Raw genomic sequence first — 7,500 nt, 5'->3', positions numbered from 1 at the left:
TCCGCCTCTTTAAAAAAATGGAAACCCAGATACTTCATCTGACGTCATGGTGGTTTTATCATTTGCTGGCTTGGGCTGGGCTTTTAAGACGATTGTTTTCCAATCACAACGTTCCAGGTTCAATCACACTGTGTGGCTCACATCTTGAATAAGTACCAGGCTTTCGGGAAAAATAAGCATTGGTAACAATACATTTGACTAAAAATTCTTCAAGGTACTGTTGCTCCGGCATGGCCGCAGTCTAATGATTAAAACAAATAAAAGATAGATAATACTACACACATACACACACAAACACACGATGGGGTTCCCTGCAGTTTCTTATTTCTTTATTGCCCAGAAGGGGCTAAACATAGAGGGGACAAACAAGGACAGACATAGGTATTAAGTCGATCACATCGACCCCAGTGCGTAACTGGTACTTAATTTATTGACCCCGAAAGGATGAAAGGCAAAGTTGAACTCAGAACGTAACGACAGACGAAATACCTATTTCTTTACTACCCACAAGGGGCTAAACACAGAGGGACAAACAAGGACAGACGAAGGAATTAAGTCGATTACATCAACCTCAGTGCATAACTGGTACTTATTTAATCGACTCCAAAAGGATGAAAGGCAAAGACAACCTTGGTGGAATTTGAACTCAGAACGTAAAGACAGACGAAATACCTATTTCTTTACTACCCACAAGGGACTAAACACTGACAAGACAAACAAAGACAGATGAAGGGATTAAGTCGATTATATCGACCCCAGTGCCTAACTGGTACTTATTTAATCGACCCCGAAAGGATGAAAGCAAAGTCGACCTCGGCGATATTTGAACTCAGAACGTAACGGCAGACGAAATACCTATTTCTTTACTACCCACAAGGGGCTAAACATAGAGGGGACAAACAAGGACAGACATAGGTATTAAGTCGATCACATCGACCCCAGTGCGTAACTGGTACTTAATTTATTGACCCCGAAAGGATGAAAGGCAAAGTTGAACTCAGAACGTAACGACAGACGAAATACCTATTTCTTTACTACCCACAAGGGGCTAAACACAGAGAGGACAAACAAGGACAGACAAACGGATTAAGTCGATTATATCGACCCCAGTGCCTAACTGGTACTTATTTAATCGACCCCGAAAGGATGAAAGCAAAGTCGACCTCGGCGATATTTGAACTCAGAACGTAACGGCAGACGAAATACCTATTTCTTTACTACCCACAAGGGACTAAACACTGACAAGACAAACAAAGACAGATGAAGGGATTAAGTCGATTATATCGACCCCAGTGCCTAACTGGTACTTATTTAATCGACCCCGAAAGGATGAAAGCAAAGTCGACCTCGGCGATATTTGAACTCAGAACGTAACGGCAGACGAAATACCTATTCTTTTCTTCTACCACAAGGGACTAAACACTGACAAGACAAACAAAGACAGATGAAGGGATTAAGTCGATTATATCGACCCCAGTGCCTAACTGGTACTTATTTAATCGACCCCGAAAGGATGAAAGCAAAGTCGACCTCGGCGATATTGAACTCAGAACGTAACGGCAGACGAAAACCTATTTCTTATTACCCACAAGGGGCTAAACATAGAGGGGACAAACAAGGACAGACATAGGTATTAAGTCGATTACATCGACCCATTGGTACTTAATTTATCGACCCCGAAAGGATGAAAGGCAAAGCTGACCTCGGCGGAATTTGAACTCGCCCGGCATGTTAACGTTTCTCTGTCAGCTCGCCGCTTTGCAGTTTCTGTCCACCATATTTTCTCACATGGTATTGGTCGGCCCAGGGTGATAGAAGATACAGAAGATACTCTCTCTTTACTCTTTTACTCTTTTACTTGTTTCAGTCATCTGACTGCGGCCATGCTGGAGCACCGCCTTTAGTCGAGCAAATCGACTCCGGGACTTATTCTTTGTAAGCCCAGTACTTATTCTATCGGTCTCTTCTGCTGAACCGCTAAGTGATGGGGACGCAAACACACCAGCATCGGTTGTCAAACACAGACACACAACACACACACACATATATATATATAATATATATATATATATATATATATATATATATATATATACATACATATATACGACAGGCTTCTTTCAGTTTCCGTCTACCAAATCCACTCACAAGGCTTTGGTCGTCCCGAGGCTATAGTAGAAGACACTTGCCCAAGATGCCACGCAGTGGGACTGAACCCGGAACCATGTGGTTGGTAAGCAAGCTACTTACCACACATCCACTCCTGCGCCTTTGGATTGAACTCAAAACCACATAATTATGAAACAAGGTTCTTAACGACCCTGCCAGCTGTTCCTGTGTCTTGGTGCTCGCCATGGAAACTCGGGGAAACTTAACATCACCAGATTTGCTCTTCCAAGTAACATATTACCACCCACCCCGTGGGGTGGTGCCTGTATTACTTGACACAGTTTTTAATACTGATTTTTTCTGGGGTACACTAGTACACTGTATTAACAAATCTTGGGTACAGTTGAAGGCTCACTGGTTGCAACACCTGGGGTGTGTAGCCACTATCAGTCGATCAGTTTACCTATCCAGTTTCAGCAATGAAGGAAATTTCAGTCCATTAGCCCCAGGGTAGCCACTTTAGTGCGGGGTGGGGTGGGGTGGCATCTATTGAGGGTGGTGGGGTTGGTTTTTAGGTCTGTATCGTTGCAATGTTTGTATGAGGGGTGTGGGAGGAATGACGAAGGGTGGCAACGGTGGGGTCGGTAGGAGTAGTGTTACCGTTGATGATGGTGGTGCTGGTGCTGGTGCTGGTGGTGGTGGTGACACTAGGATTTGTGATAGTGGTGTTGGCGGTGGTGGCAGCGGTGGTGGTGGTGGTGTTAGTGGCAGGTAAAATTACTCTTGGGATTGGCAATAATGTTATTGTTGGTAATAGTATTGGTGGTGGTGGTGGTGGTGGCAATGGTATTGCTGGTGTTGTTGTTGTTTTTATTGTCTTGGTGGTGGTGGTCGTGGTGGGGAAAGAGAAAATGTTGTTATTGTATTACCTTACAACATTCCTTCTCCCAAGCTACTTCCTGTCACCTCGGTAACATTAAACTTCACTCACAATTTGAGAATTTAGTTTGTTACATGGCCTCCCTCTCTCTCTCCTGCTTCTGTCTCTCTAGCTCTCCACCCCGACTCCCAACACAAATTTTAATTTTGGTCTGAGTTTCTCTTTTTCCCTATGTCTAACCTCTCTTTCTCTTTGTCTCGGATATTTTGTCTCATCTCTCTCTCTCTCCCTCTCTCTCTCTCTCCCGCTTCTGTCTGTCTCTCTCTCTCTCTCACCTTTCGTCTCTCTTCTTTTCACTCACAATTTGAGAATTTAGTTTGTTACATAGTCTCTCTCTCTCTTTCACTCTCTCTCTCTCTCTCTCTCTCTCCTGCTTCTGTCTCTCTCTCTCTCCTTCCCTCCCTCCCTCTGTCTATCAATCTGTCCTTCCTCTCCGCCCCCCACCCCAACCCCCCAACACAAATTTTAATTTTGGTCCGATTTTCTCTTTTTCCCTATGTCTACCTCTCTTTCTCTTTGTCTCTCGAATATTGTGTCTCTCTCTCTCTCTTACTCTCACCTTTCATGTCTCTCTTCTTTTCTACTTTGGTCTCTTTCTTTCTTGGTCATTTCTGTCTCCATTTTCTCCCTCTCTTTCCTTACACATTACCTTTATTACACCTCTCACCTCTCCTCTTGTCCTGAACCTCCCTTTTTCTCCTTTTGCTTTCACCTCTCTCTCTGTTTCCTACCTCTTTCTCTTTCCCTCTCTCTCTCTTTCCTACCTATCTCTCTTGCTTTTCTACCTCTTTCTCTCTCTGTTTCCCTCTCTCTCTCTTTCCTACCTATCTCTCTTGCTTTTCTACCTCTTTCTCTCTCTGTTTCCCTCTCTCTCTCTTGCTTTTCTACCTCTTTCTCTTTCCCTCTCTCTCTCTTTCCTACCCCTCTCTCTGTTTCCTACCTCTTTCTCTCACTGTTTCCCCCTCTCTCTCTCTTTGCTACCTCTCTGTTGTCTACCTCTTTTCTCTCTCTCTCTCTCTCTCTCTCACACACACACATGCACAAAACATAGAACTATTATACAGTCAAATGTGTGTGTATGTGTATCCCCTTCATAAATTGTGTAGATGTTTGTCTCTGTGTTGTATTTAGTGTTGGCGTCCCTTACAGATATTTTATCAATCACCTCTTCCAAAATCTCGATCATGTAGAAAATTAATTAAAACATACTAGGTGCAGGAGTGGCTGTGTTGTAAGTAGCTTGCTAACCAACCACATGGTTCCGGGTTCAGTCCCACTGCGTGGCACCTTGGGCAAGTGTCTTCTACTATAGCCTCGGGCCGACCAAAGACTTGTGAGTGGATTTGGTAGACGGAAACTGAAAGAAGCCCGTCGTATATATGTATATATATGTATATATGTGTGTGTACGTGTGTTCATGTGTCTGTGTTTGTCCCCCTAGCATTGCTTGACAACCGATGCTGGTGTGTTTATGTCCCCGTTACTTAGCGGTTCGGCAAAAAGAGACCGATAGAATAAGTACTGGGCTTACAATAGAATAAGTCCTGGGTCCAGATGCTCGATTAAAGGCGGTGCTCCAGCATGGCCGCAGTCAAATGACTGAAACAAGTAAAAGAGACCAATAGAATAAGTACTAGGCTTACAAAGAATAAGTCCTGGGTCCAGATGCTCGATTAAAGGCGGTGCTCCAGCATGGCCGCAGTCAAATGACTGAAACAAGTAAAAGAGTAAAAGAGTATACAAGTCGTCTGCTCGTTAAAAAAAAGAGGAAAAAAAGTCACAAAAGAGTTAATTAGTTTGAGCAGAAATGAAATTGTTTGTGGCCCACATATGGGTGTGAATACATATATCTTTAGGTATGACAGAGAGAGGATCATACTGTGGACTTTATGGGCCAGTTTTGTCACACAATGTTGATACACTGACCCTATCTGAATTGCACATTAATTAATAAATATGTCTGGAATACTCAGCCACTTTTTAATTCATGTAGATATTATGTCTTGGTTATGATTTACTCCTTCAGCATTCAGGTTAGTTTGTCATCATCATCATCATCATCATCTCATCATCATCATCATCATCATCATCATCATCGTTTAATGTCCGTTTTCCATGCTGGCATGGGTTGGACGGTTCGACTGGGGATCTGGGAAGTCAGGAGGCTGCACCACCAGGCCCCAATCTGATCTGGCAGTGTTTCTACAGCTGGATGCCCTTCCTAACGTCAACCACTCCGAGAGTGTAGTACGTGCTTTTTACATGCCACTGGCACAGGGGTCAGAGGAGCTGGCATCGGCCACAATCAGATGGTGCTTTTTATGTGCCACAGGAGCTGGCATCGACCACAATCAGATGGTGCTTTTTATGTGCCACAGGAGCTGGCATCGACCACAATCAGATGGTGCTTTTTATGTGCCACTGGCACAGGGGCCAGAGGAGCTGGCATCGACCACAATCAGATGGTGCTTTTTACGTGCCACTAGCACAGGGGCCAGAGGAGCTGGCATCGGCCACAATCAGATGGTGCTTTTTATGCGCCACCGGCACAGGGGCCAGAGGAGCTGGCATCGGCCACAATCAGATGGTGCTTTTTATGTGCCACTGGCACAGGGGCCAGAGGAGCTGGCATCGGCCGCAATCAGATGGTGCTTTTTATGTGCCACCGGCATGGGCCAGAGGTGCTGGCTCGACCACAATCAGATGGTGCTTTTTACGTGCCACCGGCACGGGCCAGAGGAGCTGGCATCGACCACAATCAGATGGTGTTTTTTATGTGCCACCGGCACAGGCCAGAGGAGCTGGCATCAACCACAATCAGATGGTGCTTTTTGCATGCTACCGGTATGGGGGTCTCAGCTACAATTTCTATTTCATTTGATGTTGATGTACTTGACTCAAAACGTCTCCTCAAGCATGGCATGTCACCCTATGATCCAAGGTACTTTTGAGTGGGCTGGTTATGCGACACTGGTGTAGGTTACAGTTGAGGACTCACTTTATTTGCCAGGTCTTCTCAGTCACAGCATACCTATTTCTTTACTACCCACAAGGGGCTAAACACAGAGGGGACAAACAAGGACAGACATAGGTATTAAGTCGATTATATCGACCCCAGTGCACAGCTGGTACTTAATTTATCAACCCCGAAAGGATGAAAGGCAAAGTCGACCTTGGCGGAATTTGAACTCACAACGCAGTGGCGGACGAAATACCTATTTCTTTATTACCCACAAGGCGCTAAACATAGAGGGGACAAACAAGGACAGACATAGGTATTAAGTCGATTATATCGACCCCAGTGCACAACTGGTACTTAATTTATCGAACCCCGAAAGGATGAAAGGCAAAGTCGACCATGGCGGAATTTGAACTCAGAACGCAGTGGTGGACGAAATACCCTTAAGCAGTTCGCCCGGCGTGCTAACGATTCTGCCAGCTCGCCACAATCCTATACGTATCTCTTTATTACACGCAAGGGGCTAAACATAGAGGGGACAAACAAGGACAGACATAGGTATTAAGTCGATTATATCGACCCCAGTGCACAACTGGTACTTAATTTATCGACACCGAAAGGATGAAAGGCAAAGTCGACCACGGCGGAATTTGAACTCAGAACGCAGTGGCAGACGAAATACCCCTAAGCAGTTTGCCCGGCGTGCTAACGATTCTGCCAGCAGAGGTATGCTGTCTTGCAAGGTGCTTTTTTGTCTTGCCAGTTACTTGGCTGGGGGGGCATGAAAAAAAAAAAAACCATCCCGTACACACTATAAAGTGATTGGCTCTAGGAAGGGCATCCACTCATAGAAACCATGCTGGAGTTGGTATGGAGCGTGGTACAGCCTTGTGGAGTCACCAGATCTTGTTAATCTGTTCGACAACTCATGCCATCATGGAAAACAGATGCTGATGACACCCACACACGGGGCTGGGGGGGGGGTTACAAGGAGGAGACAATGGAGAATAAATGGATGTAATTACTGATATATTTGCATGTTGGAGAAAGATGGTGTTTTGTTTGAGCTTTCAACTTCCAATTTTTTTTGTTTGTAATGTTCTTTAAAAAAAAGAAAAAAAAGTCATCTTTCTTATACAACATGCAAATATACCAGTAATTATCCTCCTTTTTCTTGTTTTTCCTTCAATATTAAAAATTTCAATAATCCAAAACATATAGGCGCAGGAGTGGCTGTGTGGTAAGTAGCTTGCTCACCAACCACATGGTTCCGGGTTCAGTCCCACTGCGTGGCACGTTGGGCAAGTGTCTTCTGCTATAGCCTCGGGCCGACCAAAGCCTTGTGAGTGGATTTGGTAGACGGAAACTGAAAGAAGCCTGTCGTATATATGTATATATATATATGTATGTGTGTTTGTTTGTGTGTCTGTGTTTGTCCCCCCTAGCATTGCTTGACAACCGATGCTGGTGTGTTTACGTCTCCGTCACTTAG

General features: G+C 44.7%; 1 protein-coding gene across 1 annotated transcript in view; it reads left to right on the top strand.

Annotated features, from left to right (window-relative positions):
- The window catches only part of LOC115229704 (probable nuclear hormone receptor HR3), a 64,800-nt gene that overhangs the window by 28,241 nt on the left and 29,059 nt on the right, over window positions 1-7,500 (top strand). The gene's annotated exons all lie outside the window — the stretch shown is intronic.

This window comes from Octopus sinensis, unplaced genomic scaffold (assembly GCF_006345805.1).
Source record: "Octopus sinensis unplaced genomic scaffold, ASM634580v1 Contig13591, whole genome shotgun sequence".
Classification (NCBI taxonomy): Eukaryota; Metazoa; Mollusca; class Cephalopoda; order Octopoda; family Octopodidae; genus Octopus; species Octopus sinensis.
Note: the sequence above shows the minus strand (reverse complement) of the source record. Positions and strands in the feature narration are given on the sequence as shown.